The following is a 17196-nucleotide window of genomic DNA, read 5'->3' on the forward strand; positions in this document are numbered from 1 at the left end:
AAACCCTAAGGGTATTTCACGTTTTATTGGTATGGCAAATTTTTACTCAAAATATATTCCCAATTTCGCTGAGCACGCAGCACCACTAAATACTTTGCGCAAGAAAAACACACCTTTCACTTGGGGTCCGGAACAAGAAAAAGCTTTTAATTTCCTGAAACAGGCGATTTATTCCCCGCCTGTACTCCGCATGGCAGACTTCACCAAACCTTTCATTTTACAGACTGATGCGTCCAGTGTGGCTATAGGCGCAGTACTGTCACAGGAAGTCGAAGGCTGTAGACAGGATTTGGAGAAGAGCTCGTAAAAATCTCAATCTGGCTCATGAGAGCAGAAAAAAGAAATACAACGAAAATCGATCTCCTAACCCTTACAGGGTAGGCGATTTTGTGCTTTGAAAGGCACACCCACTCAGCAAGGCAGTGGATAAGTTTTCCGCCAAGCTGGCGTACCGCTGAAGAGGTCCCTTTCAAATACAGCGATTTTTAATGCCAGTTACGGTTAGCCTAGCTGACCCCAGTCCAGGAGAATTCGTGACCAGAGCGCACATCTCTCATCTAAAGAAACACAGGCTGACTTAAAGTAGATATGTTTAATTTCTTTCCCCTAACATAGGGGACTCTCTAATATTAGGCATGCCAGAAATCCTCGAGGTCTTAAAAATCCATGGTACTAGAAGTAAGAATGCTAGCTTTACCTTGTATTAGTTTTAAGTGGCCACTTAGTTAATAAGCTCTTAGTTAATAAGCACTTAGTTAATAAGCTCTTAGTTAATAAGCACTTAGTTAATAAGCTCTTAGTTAATAAGTTTGTTTAAGGGTTATCGATATGTTGTGCCTGAGAGGTGGACGCGTCTCAAAGGTGTTAGAATATAAGTAGGAGGATACAGGCGAACCTGGTACTATTTTACTGAGCAGTGTAAGTGTTGTTTTTTTATTTTCCCTATATGCTCCGCATTCAACCGGGGGAGTATGTACCGGAAATTAGGCATTTCGTCACCTTTTTTAATTTTTTCAATAATTTTAAAATTGTTTGGAAATCTTTTTTTAAATTTATCTGGTTGTTAAGGGGGTGATTTACTTTTTGTTAGGCCGGTGTACGCCACGGATTTAAACTCTGTGCCAGTGGACCGAAGCCCCTTCCCAGGGGGCCAATCTGATATTTTGCTGTCTAATGTAGACATGGTCAGCCCGGTTGAAATTTCTCTCGCCTGCAGTCACGTCCCGAGTTTGTAATTTTAATTCCCTACATGACCAAAACTGCATAGAGCAGCTCCTGGGCTGCAAGCTGCTACCTTGTAGAGACCTGCTGAGAATAGCATGTCTCGTCACGATGCAGTCTCCAGTGGAGCTGCGTTCCCACTGGAGTGGCGTTTTCTGTGCCCCCCCCCCCCCCCTTCCACTCTCTCCACCTCACTTTAGTTCTGAGAAATCAAGCTAGGAGCAGTGACCGGACGGGACGATGGTCTAATTCAAAAAACCTTCTCCCTGGTCCGACAGACACATCCCCGACATCTAGCGGAGGATAAAGTAACCGCGGGCCTGGTCGCCAGCGTGCAGAGCTCACCCTCATGACACCTGGTGGCAAGTCAGCTCACCGCCTCAAGTAGTTCCCCCTTACGCCGCTAGAAAGCAGCGTCGCGGTGCCATAAGGCACTATGCTGTTTTCTCGCGGCCTGTAGAAGTCGATTATTCGTTGCCTTCGTTTCGGTCCGGTAGAGAGCGCACATGTCGTGTTCTTGGCACGCCCGCCTCGGACTCCTTCGGAAATTTTCGGCTTAGAACCCAACCTTCCCCCCTTCTCCCTTGGGCTTTAGCGCCTGTTTTAATTAGAAGCCTTGTCCGCCATCGTGGCACTTAGTTCTCTGAGCTCGGCTGCTGATCACGTGTTCTCGGCGTCCTCTGCGCTAAGAGGCTTTTCGCGGGAACGGCGATTTTCGGTAGCACAAAAGATGTAGTCAGTTGCTTAAGGGATGTGATCCCATTTGTACAGTAGCCAGGCAGAGGTAGTTTTTAGAAAAGTCATGCATAGTTAATTTTTTTATTAAATTTAATTCTAAAAATTCTGGTTTCCTTCGCGCATTCGCGAATTCTCGGTGCGCGTCATCCTGATGTCGGCGCGAGACACCTTGCGAGCCCTGTTTCCACACCCTGTTTGACAGGGTCGAAGTTATGGAGGAGAGAAATTGCTCCCCACATGATCTTCGGGCCCTCCTTAATAATAAACTAGGAAAACCTATAGACCAAGCTACCGATGTTGTGTATTTATTTATCAAATACCTTCTTCATTGTAACGATCCACGAACTCCCAAGTTACTAGTGTGCAGGGAGTGTAAATTTCGTCTTGTTCACCGTCTCGTGCCCCCTCTGGTAATTAACTTTAAATTTTCTTAATATTTTGCCCAGCAGTATCCAAGGACTTTTTGATTGATTTAAAATAATATAAAAATTGGGCACAAGGGGCGTTTCAACACTTTAATCCTACCATTGGTGTTCCCTCTTGTGGCTATGCCATTATGTTCCATCACCCCAGCCAGACATGTGTAGCAGGGTAGGACTGTACAGCATGCCAAATGTTACCAATGTTTGGACATGCAACTTCTGTAGACCAGTGCGATCATCGACACAGGGAATATGTTTTGTGTTTATTTAATTACTTAAATGCATTGGCAGTGAACATTTAGAAAAGTCGATTACTCACAAAACAATGTAATCAATTAACCTAATTATGTAAAGGGTTTATTTATTACAAAAATATAACCTAGACTTGGTCTCAGATTTATGCATGTCTCCAGTGAAAACTATCCTGGTTTGAGGTCATTCCTGCCTGTGGAAAGTAGTTCTGACTCGGCATCCTCTGGGGTAGATGCGCACTGAATCGAGGAGCTGTCATTGTTAGCACAACTAATCTGATTTTATAATATGGCAAGTGTTATTTATCATTGTTTTTATTGCATAACTCTCACCTTTATTATGTATGTTTCAAACAGGAGCTTAGTTATTAATTTGTAGGCTGTAATACACATCTAATCACAGCCACATTCACACCTGAGCACAATATGTCTCCAAGCTTCAAATCATTGGAAACAATAAATGCATCAGCAGTTGTGATGTTTTAAAGCTTCGCCCTCACAGGACTGCAAACTCTAATGATATATGTAGGCCTACCCTAGTAATTGGTTGACAAGTGTCTAGGATGGTTGGTACATACCATATAGTCGCCCACGTGGCTTGTACTCTATTTTCTCGCTCCGATAGTATATTTTGTCAGGTTGTATCAGGTCACACACTTCAATGTGAATCCAGAAAATCGACAAATGCACACATATAAAATGAGTTCTTTATGCTCGCATACATTTTGTGTTTTTTATTCTTAATGTCTGCATGCTTATATGGCTCATGCCAGTATTCCAACAAACAAAAATAAGGGTTTAGTTGTTGAATATGCTATACCTGTGATGCCGTCCCCATTGTCTGTCCTGGAAATTATGCTAATTAAATTACGTGAAGAGAAATTTGGTCTTGAGGGCAGGGTTCTTTGCCTCGTGGCTGCAGGCAGGGACGTGTCTACAAAGGGCCCCCCGGGCTGTTACGGCCACCCAGGACGCCGTACTTATGAAAATAACACATGTGAACTTAACTGATTTATTACTGAAGCACACGTTACAATCCTCCACGTCGCATAAGGCACTTTCACGTGACTGGCCGTATCATCGTCGACCTCCACTCCGCCTACACGGCCCTCGATTGGCGGTACTGGTTAGTGTCTAACGGTATACCGGAGACTAGCATGTCGAGGGGTGCAGGCTACCCTGAGAGCTACGGAGACGATGACTCATGAGAGCAACAAGTCTAGTGATTAGCAAGTGGTAGTCCGTACGGTGTGTAGCACAGAAGATACATTAATGACTGAATGGGGAAATTACACATAACACTGAATTACAACACTTAAGTCACTACGAGCAAGTTCCGGGCTTGGGGTGGTTTCAGCCCCTCTGTTCAGGGGATTTATGTAATTCGAGGTTCGTCCTCGTGGTGGCGTGGGCCACATTAAACTGGGAACGGGCGCGGCAGAACTCGATGTGGTATCTCGTCCGCGACCGTTGCACGTCCCAGGGAATGATGCGTTCTGAAGTTCAGTTTCACGTTAGGTGCAATGCCGCCCCGCGTGGGCAATGTCCACGTTCTCCGTGCGGAGTTAGAATTGCGTGAAGTGCAGGCATCTCGGCGGGCTGCCTAAAGCATTATCAATTATGTAGCACACGTGAAAGACTCGTAGTCGAGTCGCACATTTTAATTAAGGACCGTACGAAATATTGTACGGCCGGTTAGGGCCGACCGTGGAGCTGTAGAAAAGAAGATTCAGAAATATTACCTATGGACATTACATGTGGAATCTGGCGCGAAAGTTGGATGCTCCTCGTGCGCGGGGCTGCCGGCCCTGGTGAGTGCTGGAAGGCTACTGCCGACTCTCCCTGGCAACCGGGCCAGGGAGGGGAGGAAAACCCACGGGAAAATGACGGAGCACGGGAAGATGATGCTGGCCAGTTTTGTGAACGGAAATAGTTTACAATATCATTAATTAAATAACAAGAATTATTAGGCTCATTAAAATTTTTAGTTTGTGTTTGTTAATTGAATTACATATGCACTGGATACCCTATGCGCATCGCCACACCCGGCCGGGCACTTTGTGCATTTAGCTGGCCATGACTGACGTCACGCTGTTCGAGGCACTGCACTACGCTACACGCGCGGGCGTGTTCGGCGCACTGACACTGGTTCAGGTGTTGAGGACACATAACGGCCTGTGCTCTCAGAGGGAGCACCGACAGCAGAGTCACCTGTACCCTAACCATATTCCTTGTGCATGATAGGACATGGACAGTCCATTATTTATACAAAGAAAATTGGTGTCCTATCCATGACCTATCTGTTACCCAAATTTTGCGCATGCACATATCTCACTTTTTCGTTGTTTTCGTCAAGATGGCAGACATGTATATGGGGCCATTAAATTTTAAATAGTCATTTTATTATCATCGGGGGACGTACTAAGTGTGTTGGTGTGCCAAATAAAACTTAATGAAAGCGAAACTACCCTGGAATACATTTGGTAAACTTTAATGGATATAAAAAGTAATAATCGCAAAATAAAATGTACTGAAAAAAATTAGAATAACATCATTTAATTCTTGCGATGTTGCTGCTATTTCTAAGATATTGGTTGTACAATTGCAACAATGGTTACCAAATATCCACTCGAATACTTTGGAATCAATTTTTAGCCTCAAGCAGGGTAAGGTTAATTAAAACCGTTGCTTTCCTGTCACCTTACTGGGATACGGTTTGAATTCGTTCTTGAATATGACAAAAATGTTAGTTTATGGTTGTACCTCGACAAAGCAGAGTTTATTCATTACCTCACCCGAATGTCTTGCAATATTGCCCCTAGGCCGTGCCACTATTAGTTGGTTCACTATACATCACGCACATCCAACGATAAGACACATCAAACTAAAGGTTAGGTTCTGGGCAGGGGATAGTTCCTATCCACTTTCTTAAGTTAATATGAATGGCGGGTGAATAAATAACTCCTACCAATGCAACTAAGTATCATTCATGTGTTAGTGGCATCTCGTTCAGGTAACTTTTAAGGTTCCTAGTCTGCAGCGCCTTCCTGTTTCACTTGCCCAGTGTTGACATCATGCCTCGAGCCATCAGAGTCTCTATAGCCTATGAGTTGGTGGATGAGTGAACTAGCACACCAACTGATGCTTGGCGATTCCCAGTCTTATACACCAACATAGGCATGTGACCATGTCACAGGGTGCGCTTCTTCATTGGCGGATAGTACTGGGACCCGGGATTTGCTTACTGCCCAGGGCAGAACCATGTCAACAGCAAAATCAGTGATAAAATATTGCACCTAATTTATTTTTCCCCCCATTAATGTGACACTATCCCCACTGCCTGTTTTGGAATTTACACTAATTAAAAAGATTTAAAGAATTTTGATCTCAAGAGCGGGGTTCCTCCTGGCCTCGTGGCTGCAAGCAGGGTCGCGTTGGCGAAGGACTCCCTGGGCTTTTATGGCCTCCCAGGATGCCGTATTAGAGAAAACACACACACACACGTTTAACAGATTTATTACATCGCACACGTTACACTTCTCTACGTCATATATGGCACTCTCACGTGACTGGCCGTGTCATCGTCGACCTCCGCTCAGCCTACACCACCCTCAATTGGCGTTACTCTTTACGGTCGCTCGATAGCCCGGCAGCTAGTACTTTAAGAGAGGTAGGTAACCCGACGAGCTATGGAGATGAATGCTCGGTTGGGCGGCAAGCCCGTTATGCACACGTGGTCGAGTTGCGTGGGACGTAATACGGGGCACACTAACGGCTGGTTATACACGTACACTTAACAAAGAATTATTACACTAGAGTCACTAAGGGCTCGTCCCGAGTTCGGGGTGAAGTTTAAGTGTCCCACTCAGGTGGTCACGTAAAGGCGGATAGTCCGCGTGGTGGCGATGGCCACGTTAAGCTGGGCACAGGCTAGGCGGAATCCAGCGGGATATCTCGTCCGTGACCGTAGCATGTCCCAGGTGATGAATCGTCCGTAAGCTTAGTCTCGCGTTCGGCAGAGTGCCGCCCCACGTGGGTGATGAACTAATTCCCCAAGGGGAGGTTTTAGTAGCGTTAGGCGCAGGCGCCACGGTGGGCCACCTAAATAATTCTACGTAACACAGGAAAGACTCGGTGGCGAGTCACACTTTTTATCGAAAGACCGCACGAGATATCATACGGCCGGTTAGGGCCGACCGGGGACCTGTTGAAACGGTTTGACTATAATTACCTATTGATGTCAACGTTGAGATTGGCGCGAAAGATGAATGCTCCCAGTGCGCGGGGCTGCCGGCCCTGGCGAGTGCTGGATGGCTACTGCCCGCTCTCCCTGGCGACCGGACCAGGGAGGGGGAAAATTCCGCGGGAAACTGCGGAGCGCGGGAAGATGATTCCGGCCAGTTTTGTGAACGATATTGGTTTACAAAATGATTAGTTAATTAACAATAATTATTGGTTGTTTTAAAAGTTCTAGTTTTTGATTATTTTATTAAATGCATGTACACAAACTACCTAGTCGCGCAATGCCACACCCGGCCGGGCGCTATGAACACGTAGGGGGCCGTGACTGACATCACGCCGTTCGGGGCACTACACTACGTTGCACGCGCGGGCGTGTTCGTGGCAGAGCACTGATCAGGTGTTGAGGACACATAACGGCCTGTGCTATCAGAGGGAGCACCGATGGTGGCGTCAAATGCCCCCCCTCGACGAGGCCGTTCTGTACCTCAACACCTTCACACACACTCTTAAGAATACGCCGGCACACTAACATGGTACACCCGGGACGGCTGTCCATGGGGCGGCATCAGGTACCTGTGGGTCAGCGTCAACGGCGGCCGAGGTAGCCGGCGTCGCGGTGCCTTCAGCAGCAAGCGGCACGTTCAAGGTGGCGCACGCGGCGGGCGGCGGTGCGTCCGAGGTGGTGTGCGTGGCGAGGCGGACATGACGCACCCTCAGTAGTGGGTGGCGGCGTGGCGCCTTCATCGGCGTGTGTGGCAGTGTGGCCAGTTTGCACCGCGCCAACCCCTGTGAGCCTTCTAGGCAGTTGGGGGGGGGGGGGGGGCGCCGTCGCTGGTGCCGGAGGTGGTATTCGGGATCTGCAGTGGCGCTGCATGTGATCCGCCACCTGGTGATCAGGCCGACTGTGTCGCAAAGTGGCCGTTTTGAGACTCGCGTCCGCGCCAGTCGCCCCTTCAGTGGCTAGGGGCGGCGTCGTCGGTGGTGCCGGAGGTTGTGTTGAGGATCCGCAGTGGCGCTGCGTGTGATCCGCCACCTGGTGATCCAGCTGACTATGTCACAAAGTGGCAGTTTTGGGACGCGCGACCGCGCCAGTCGCCTCTTCAGTGGCTGGGGTCGGCGTCGTCGGTGGTGCCGGAGGTGGTGTTCGGGATCCGCAGTGGCTCTGAGTGTGATCCGCCACCTGGTGACCTGCCGGACTGGGTCGTGATGTGGCTGTTCTTGTTGGCCCGTTTGCCACCTGTGCGGCAACGGGGGGCGGCGTCGGATGCGGCGTGTCGGCCTGACGTGTCCACCCGGTCCCAGTGTGCCAATCATACCACAGGGGCTGGACGGGTGTGGCTTCCTCTTTCTGTGGTGATGTCTCCACCCCATATGGCGGGGGCGGTGTCGGTTGTACTGGTGGCAGTGTAGACGGCGTAATGGTGCAGCCCGTCAGCTCCGCCCAGTTCACATATCCGCCCCCTTTGCTGTGCCGCTCTGTGCGGGCTCGGTTGGCACCTGAGCGGCGACAGGGGGCGGCATCGGAGGCGGCGCGTCTGCATCGGCCTGACGTGTCCACCCGATCCCCACGTGCCAGCTGTACCACAGGGGCTGGAAGGGCGTGGCTTCCTCCGCCTGTGATGTCTCCACCCCATATGGCGACGGCGGCGACGGCGTCGGTGGCATCGGCGTCGGCGTTGGCGACGAGTTGCAGATGGTCGTCTCGATATTTAGTAAAGTGGGCGGCATCATGGCCCGCGACAGCGGCGTGGTGGTTGGCCGCGTGTGGCAGCGGCGATTCGTGCTGTGTCATGTGGTACAGAAGTAGCGGCGTCCAGTTTACTTCCGGCCCTTCTGTGTACTCTGCGGTGTCGTCATCTTCCCACTCGTCCTGATCTTCGTACTCCTAGTTGTCCCCTGGACATGGGTAGCCCTCGCTTGCCCATGTCTCGTAGGCCTCCTGGAAGTCGTTCATCTTCAGACTCGTGGGGACTTACGACCTTGTTGCTCCACTGTTGTGGGCTCGCGGCTGTCCGACCCGAGCGGCGGATGGGGGCGTCGGTGGTAGGGCGTGAGCAGGTAGGGGAGGACGCCTCCCCTCGATTACAGAGTTGATTGCCCTGCTCGCTCGCTCCCTGCAACGCCGAAGCTCGTGGCGACGTGGCTGCATGACGTGTCGTGGCATGGCTGCGTGGCTGCGTGACGTCTGTTCACAGCTGATGTGAAGGTGGAGCGTGATGAGAGCGGGGTGGGAAGTTGGGGTGGAGAGTGGTGGAAACGAGCGAGGAAGAGGAGGGGTGAAGAGGGGCGGTGTCGAGCAGGGTGGGAGGGGTGTGATGCGGGGTGTAGAGCGGAGGAGGGGAGGTTGTCTGACTGGCGCGGCGCCACTCCATCGCGCGGTGTTGCCACGTTTCGCGCTGTTGCACTGGTACCTACTCGAGCCCTTTGTCTGCTAAATTTCGTCTCGTTTTTCGTGGATTGTTTGTCGAAAGAGTTTGATGATGTTTTAGCCACACAAGTTGGGTGCTAATTTGACGCTGTCCCCGCTGCCTGTTTTGGAATTTACACTAATTAAAAAGATTTAAAGAATTTTGATCTCAAGAGCGGGGTTCCTGGCCTCATGGCTGCAGGCAGGGGCGCGTTGGTAAAGGACTCCCCGGGCTGTTATGGCCTCCCAGTACGGCGCATTAGAGAAAACACACACGCACGTTTAACAGATTTATTACGTCGCACACGTTACCCTTCTCAACGTCACATATGGCACTCTCACGCGACTGGCTGTGTCATCGTCGACCTCCGCTCAGCCTACACCACCCTCAATTGGCGTTACTCTTTACGGTCGCTCGATAGCCTGGCGGCTAGTACTTTAAGAGAGGTAGGTAACCTGGCGAGCTACGGAGATGAATGCTCGGTTGAGCGGCAAGCCCGTTATGCACACGTGGTCGAGTTGCGTGGGACGTAACACGGGGCACACTAATGGCTGGTTATACACGTACACTTAACAAAGAATTATTACACTAGAGTCACTAAGGGCTCGTCCCGAGTTCGGGGTGAAGTTTAAGTGTCCCACTCAGGTGGTCACGTAAAGGCGGATAGTCCGCGTGGTGGCGATGGCCACGTTAAGCTGGGCACGGGCACAGCGGAATCCAGCGGGATATCTCGTCCGTGACCGTAGCACGTCCCAGGTGATGAATCGTCCGTAAGCTTAGTCTCGCGTTCGTCACAGTGCCGCCCCGCGTGGGTGATGAACTAATTCCCCAAGGGGAGGTTTTAGTAGCGTTAGGCGCAGGTGCCACGGTGGGCCGCCTAAATAATTCTACGTAACACAGGAAAGACTCGGTGGCGAGTCACACATTTTATCGAAAGACCGCACGAGATATCGTACGGCCGGTTAGAGACGACCGGGGAGCTGTTGAAACGGTTTGACTATAATTACCTATTGATGTTAACGTTGAGATTGGCGCGAAAGATAATGCTCCCCGTGCACAGGGCTGCCGGCCCTGGCGAGTGCTGGATGGCTACTGCCCGCTCTCCCTGGCGACCGGGCCAGGGAGGGGGAAAATTCCGCGGGAAACTGCGGAGCGTGGGAAGATGATTACGGCCAGTTTTGTGAACGATATTTGTTTACAAAATGATTAGTTAATTAACAATATAGGGGTATTTGAGAAGCCCTCAATAGAAAGGAATTTTATGTTTATTAATTTTACTTCTTACCTCTATGACTTTGTCTTAGCCCTGTTATGAATTATATTTACAAGTATTGTTTCTCTATGGTCAGGTCAATTTTGTTTTACTCTTTAATATTTTCATGTTTTATCTTGTTTTATCTAAGTAATAATTTTATGAAATGTCTTTGCAAACATTTGTTAAACGGCGACGAATAGGAAATGAGCTTGCACATTTTAATATTGTTTTTGGGTCATGACTGAGGAAAGAGGATATGTGATTGGACGCTTGACTGCGCATATATTTTAGTTAAACAATTTAGTAATTTCCAGTGAGATTTCGGAGTGTGTTCAATACAGAAAACTTTAACTGTTTAAAACAAATTGGAACTTGAGTTTCTGTTCTACTATCATGGGAGAATGATTAGAGAGAGAGAGCTCCGTGATTTAGTCATAAATGAATATAAGAATATCACGTAAAACATTGGAACGACGACTGAATAGCTAGAATATATGTGAAAATGATGATTTTGTAAGAAATGCCCGGAACTACGCAATGAAGAAGAGGTAGTTACCGATGTTCGGAGCTCTACTAAAGAATCGACGACGACGATAGGTTTTTGACTAATAGCCTAAATAGAACTAGATCAACAACTAATTAAGAAGAAAAAAAGGAAACGACTATCAATCTTCGAGATGGAAGGAGTTCGACGGCTGTAGACGGCATCGTAGACGGTGTACCGGAGGACATCAGCCTTCTAGACGACTCCAGATGACCGACGCCAGTCCTGCGGGAGTACCAGCAGCACGAGAGGAGGTGCATCGAGACGAGACCCAACCAGCGACATCGGAGGAGAGACTGAGATCTAACCAGCAACATCGGAGGAGAGACAGGGGTTCGGAGAGGTTTTCCACAGCCTCTTGGTCTTGTAACGACGCGACGAGGTTTGTCTGCCCCATCCCCGAACTAACAAGAACAGCGAGAAGTTACCTGTCCTATTCTAAAGGCAAGATATCTTAAACCATGACGTTTACGATCAAGACCTAATTTGAAACTTGCAAAACCAACTTAATATGACTTAACTACTTAAAGACTTGTAGCTTGTACATACTGGACCTGGTTAATTTACATTGAGCAGTAATATGTACTAGATCGAAGTTAAAGTCTGTTAAAGTCATTAATTGTCTTGAATGTTTAAAGAATAGCCCCAGGTCCAGAAGTCTTGAGATAGATTGATCTACCGAAAGAGACTGAGCTAGTAGTAACAAAAAAGACTAATTTGCCAGGTAAAATGTGTTTCAATAAGATTTAAAATATTGACTGATAACCAAACCATTATTCAGTGATTCAATTACGTAAAACGTAATTAATTCTGAAAGACATTTAAGTATAACTGATATTGAAATTTTGTTTAATGAAAAACCTATTTAAATATGAATAATTGTCCCAAAGGTGTTTGTATGTTGTTCGCTAATCATTGACTCTGTCACTTTTCATGTTACATTTGAATATGTTGTAAAAGAGTATTGTCACCCATACAACCATAATTTTGACCCTAGTAAAAAGTTAAATTTTCATTATATCTTTTATTTTTCCGATTGATAACCATACTTGCATATCATGTGTATGTTAAACCAGAGAGAAAGAATTATTTAGCTTTGGCTGTCTTGAAAGAATAATTAATTTTTATTACACTGAGATCAGCAGCCATAGAGAAGTTAATGCTTTTAAACACACTACCAGTTAAAGAATATTGTTTTAGTCATTATATTTGTTGATTTTAAGGTCAGAATATTTACACCAAAGAGAAGGAGACATACTGCTAAGAAAGTATACGACATTTTATTTTCTGATATTCACACAGAGTCAAACTACACCAGTACATACAACCTGAGAATAATTTACTTTCACTACCAGCGTAACAAGACATATTTTATTTAATATTCTGTAGAGGTTAGTAGTTGTGCTACATACACAATCACAACACTAGTACTTTATAGAGTTTTCTATACATTTTACATCAGAGATTTTGGCATTTTAGGAAATATACTCCATAGAGTAATTCTGGTCACCCAACGGTGGCGCACCCTTTTAGAAATTTTGGTCACTCATCCTTGGTGCTGTCTGAAAAAAAAAAAAAAAGGGGAAATTCTGAAAACACTTCAGAATTTTGGCGCACAATGTGTAAGCAAACGTTAGGGACTAATTTATGATTTTTTTTTGAACAACTCAAGACACTTTGAAAAATACAGACAGTAATTTTATTTTGTCAAGATGACAGACACAGGCAGGAATTCATATTTTTTGAGAGGTAGCAATGACATTTCTGACTCTAGTCCTGAACGAGAACCTAGAGAAGTAGTACCAGAACAGCACATCGATACTACTGGTATGGAGTCACAGCAGGAAATGGAGTTGAGTCATTCGCCGCCGACACCAACTGTCACCCTAGAGGCACTGTTCCAGTTCATGAATAAGGAGAAACTAGAAAGGGAGCGTAAAGAACAGGAGGAGAAACTAGAACGGGAGCGTAAAGAACAGGAACGGGAGCGAATAGAACAGGAGGAGAAGTTAGAAAGGGAACAAAAGGAGCGAGAAAACGCCGAAAGACTAGACAATTTAGTGCAAGTCCTAAATAACACTTTAGGCAGGATTGCAGATGAAACAGCAAAATCAGGCATGACTTAACTGAAACACAGCACGAGATGCAACAGAAGTTTTCCAGCGTACACACTCGTATTGAAGGTGTAGAAATATTCAGTAAACGCACTGACGATAAAGTAGTACACTTAAGCGAGCGTCTAACAGGAAGGTTAGATATGGTAGAGGCGAAAATAGGGGAAATAGAAAGAGAATCCAGACACATCGCAACATTCTCGCCCCAACTAACGACTCACCACACGACCGAATGTAATACCGACAAGGAAGACACCCCGGTAAACAAATCGATAACGATAGAAGCCGAGCGAAATCCCGCGAATATTAGTACTGCAATTATGTCAGCAGATCCGGTAGTTACACTACACCACCCTTCTAAGAAATGGTTGGATGACGTTCCAACATATTCAGGGAAAAGAAATGAAAACCCTCGAAGATTCTTAAATCAGTTTGGAGAATATTGCCACACATTATAGTTAACAGACACAGAAAAATTGAAATGAGTTAGCCACTGCTTGAAAAACACGTCATATTATTGGTGGGAGTTGGCGAAAGATTCTGTACACGCATACGAATCGTTTCAGAAAGCTTTCATATCCCAATTTTGGAATACTCGTATCCAAAGCAATTTGCGAATACAGTTGCATTCTGAAAAGTTCGAAAATCGTAAATTTCAAAATTTAGAGGCGCATATCAGCGATATGTACGAGAGAACTCGTTATCTTTATTGCCGTATGGAAGACGAAGAGTTTATTGCCATGATAATTTCGCAATTACCACTCAATTATCAATTACAACTTAGTGGACGGCAATACAGTAATATTGTAGATTTCAAGGAACAACTGTTAACGTATGACCGACTCGTTAAGCTCGATAAAACGGTAACGCACAAAGAAACTAACGAGCGCAAGAACACGAACCAACAGACACCGTTATACAATAACTGGCGTAACCGAAATGAAGGGCAGAACAGCGGACACAAACAACCTCAAATTCACACACTGAACGTTGAAAACTGCGGAAGTAATTGGTATCACAATGGATATCGAGGTCAGCGATATGGTAACGGATTTTATAAACCACAGTACTATCGTCGTAGAAACGAGAAGCGACAAGACAGACGCGAAAATGAATCACAGTGGGAGAATAAACGTCAGGAGGGGACAGTTAATTTCAGAGAGAATTCAGGCGAAAATCGAACAATGAAAGAACTATCGGCAGATTACAATAATCATTCCGGAGGTCAGTACAGCATAAATGCACAAACGTTTGTACCGTCTGCAAAAGGGAACAGCTTTAGCACCACCATTCACGACGCGCGACAAGGAGAAAGAAATTCATATTCTATAGCGCCAAGTCACGAGCAAAGCAACACGGAATGGCCGCGCATGCAATCTAGCGGAAACCCAGACACAAACCAAGGAGGTAGTAACACATTTTTGATTTCACCGAATGCAAATAATGGATTTGCTAATTTGTCACAAGAGCAAATTAGAGGATTTAAGGACGGTGCGGTAAACTAATTAGGGATGGCGAAAACCAGCTCCGCACGTCAGTCCCTAATTGTAAGTTAGACGGGGCTAGTATAAAATTGGATCCCGACGCAAATGACAAGACTAATTGTCGAAGCATACACACCATTCTGTTCAAAGAAAACGAGCGTGAATTTTTACTCAGCGAGCCCACAGAAACCGAAGTTCAAGCGAAACAAGCGCTATGCCCGGAGATATCGTTAACTTTAAACGGAGTTAAATTGCCTGTACTATTAGACAGCGGCGCACAGATATCCTGCATCAGCAAAGACTGCGTAGCCATGATAGAGAGCACCGGAATATCATTACCGAGAATGCCAGAACCGAGTTTAAAGATTCTAGGAGTTACATCAAGGGCTAGTCCCATCATTAATCGTCAGACCTTATTGGAAGTAGAAGGGTTAGGTAGCACCAAGTACATATAGGTATTAATCGTAAAAGGATTGGCCAAACCAGTAATTTTCGGGGTAGACTTTCTAACTAGCCATAAAATAATTTTGAATTTTGCAGGTTGGATGGTAACTGCTATGGATGACACAGAAAATACGAAAACTACTGAAAATTGGGAAGTTTCGGAAAAATGCATTGCAATCATTTATAAGGAAACTGAAGAGTTGGTCGCAGCCAAGTTGACATCCACGGCGGATCTTCGGAGAAAATACCAGAAAGATTCCAGCAAGATGAGTTTTAACTGTGGAGATTTAGTACTCAAGAGAATGAATCCAGTAAGCCAATTTTGGAAGTACGTCACTAAGAAGCTATTTCTACTCTTCGATGGACCATATATGATCACGAAGATTATTAGAAGTAACTGTTACGAACTGTCTGACATTAACACGAAACAATTAATAGGACACTATAATATAACGCAGTTGAGGAAATATTACACTCCTGTAGAATAGTATACACTGTTACACATATGTCCGTTTGAAGACATATATCGGTGACAATACTCTATGTTTGCAAGTAAGTATGTAAATAAGGTCAATAATATGAAATCTAAATTTTCTGCCAATAATTAGAATAAATATGAGATGTTTGTATGATGAGAAATGGTCCTAAGACCTATATCAGAGTATAGCTCGTTAGTCACATTTCTGAAGGGGACTGTTCTATAGAGGTATTTGAGAAGCCCTCAATAGAAAGGAATTTTATGTTTATTATTTTTACTTCTTACCTCTATGACTTTGTCTTAGCCCTGTTATGAATTATATTTACAAGTATTGTTTCTCTATGGTCAGGTCAATTTTGTTTTACTCTTTAATATTTTCATGTTTTATCTTGTTTTATCTAAGTAATAATTTTATGAAATGTCTTTGCAAACATTTGTTAAACGGCGACGAATAGGAAATGAGCTTGCACATTTTAATATTGTTTTTGGGTCATGACTGAGGAAAGAGGATATGTGATTGGACGCTTGACTGCGCATATATTTTAGTTAAACAATTTAGTAATTTCCAGTGAGATTTCGGAGTGTGTTCAATACAGAAAACTTTAACTGTTTAAAACAAATTGGAACTTGAGTTTCTGTTCTACTATCATGGGAGAATGATTAGAGAGAGAGAGCTCCGTGATTTAGTCATAAATGAATATAAGAATATCACGTAAAACATTGGAACGACGACTGAATAGCTAGAATATATGTGAAAATGATGATTTTGTAAGAAATGCCCGGAACTACGCAATGAAGAAGAGGTAGTTACCGATGTTCGGAGCTCTACTAAAGAATCGACGACGACGATAGGTTTTTGACTAATAGCCTAAATAGAACTAGATCAACGACTAATTAAGAAGAAAAAAAGGAAACGACTATCAATCTTCGAGATGGAAGGAGTTCGACGGCTGTAGACGGCATCGTAGACGGTGTACCGGAGGACATCAGCCTTCTAGACGACTCCAGGTGACCGACGCCAGTCCTGCGGGAGTACCAGCAGCACGAGAGGAGGTGCATCGAGACGAGACCCAACCAGCGACATCGGAGGAGAGACTGAGATCTAACCAGCAACATCGGAGGAGAGACAGGGGTTCGGAGAGGTTTTCCACAGCCTCTTGGTCTTGTAACGACGCGACGAGGTTTGTCTGCCCCATCCCCGAACTAACAAGAACAGCGAGAAGTTACCTGTCCTATTCTAAAGGCAAGATATCTTAAACCATGACGTTTACGATCAAGACCTAATTTGAAACTTGCAAAACCAACTTAATATGACTTAACTACTTAAAGACTTGTAGCTTGTACATACTGGACCTGGTTAATTTACATTGAGCAGTAATATGTACTAGATCGAAGTTAAAGTCTGTTAAAGTCATTAATTGTCTTGAATGTTTAAAGAATAGCCCCAGGTCCAGAAGTCTTGAGATAGATTGATCTACCGAAAGAGACTGAGCTAGTAGTAACAAAAAAGACTAATTTGCCAGGTAAAATGTGTTTCAATAAGATTTAAAATATTGACTGATAACCAAACCATTATTCAGTGATTCAATTACGTA

Source organism: Bacillus rossius, chromosome 5 (genome assembly GCF_032445375.1).
Source record: "Bacillus rossius redtenbacheri isolate Brsri chromosome 5, Brsri_v3, whole genome shotgun sequence".
NCBI classification, from domain to species: Eukaryota; Metazoa; Arthropoda; class Insecta; order Phasmatodea; family Bacillidae; genus Bacillus; species Bacillus rossius.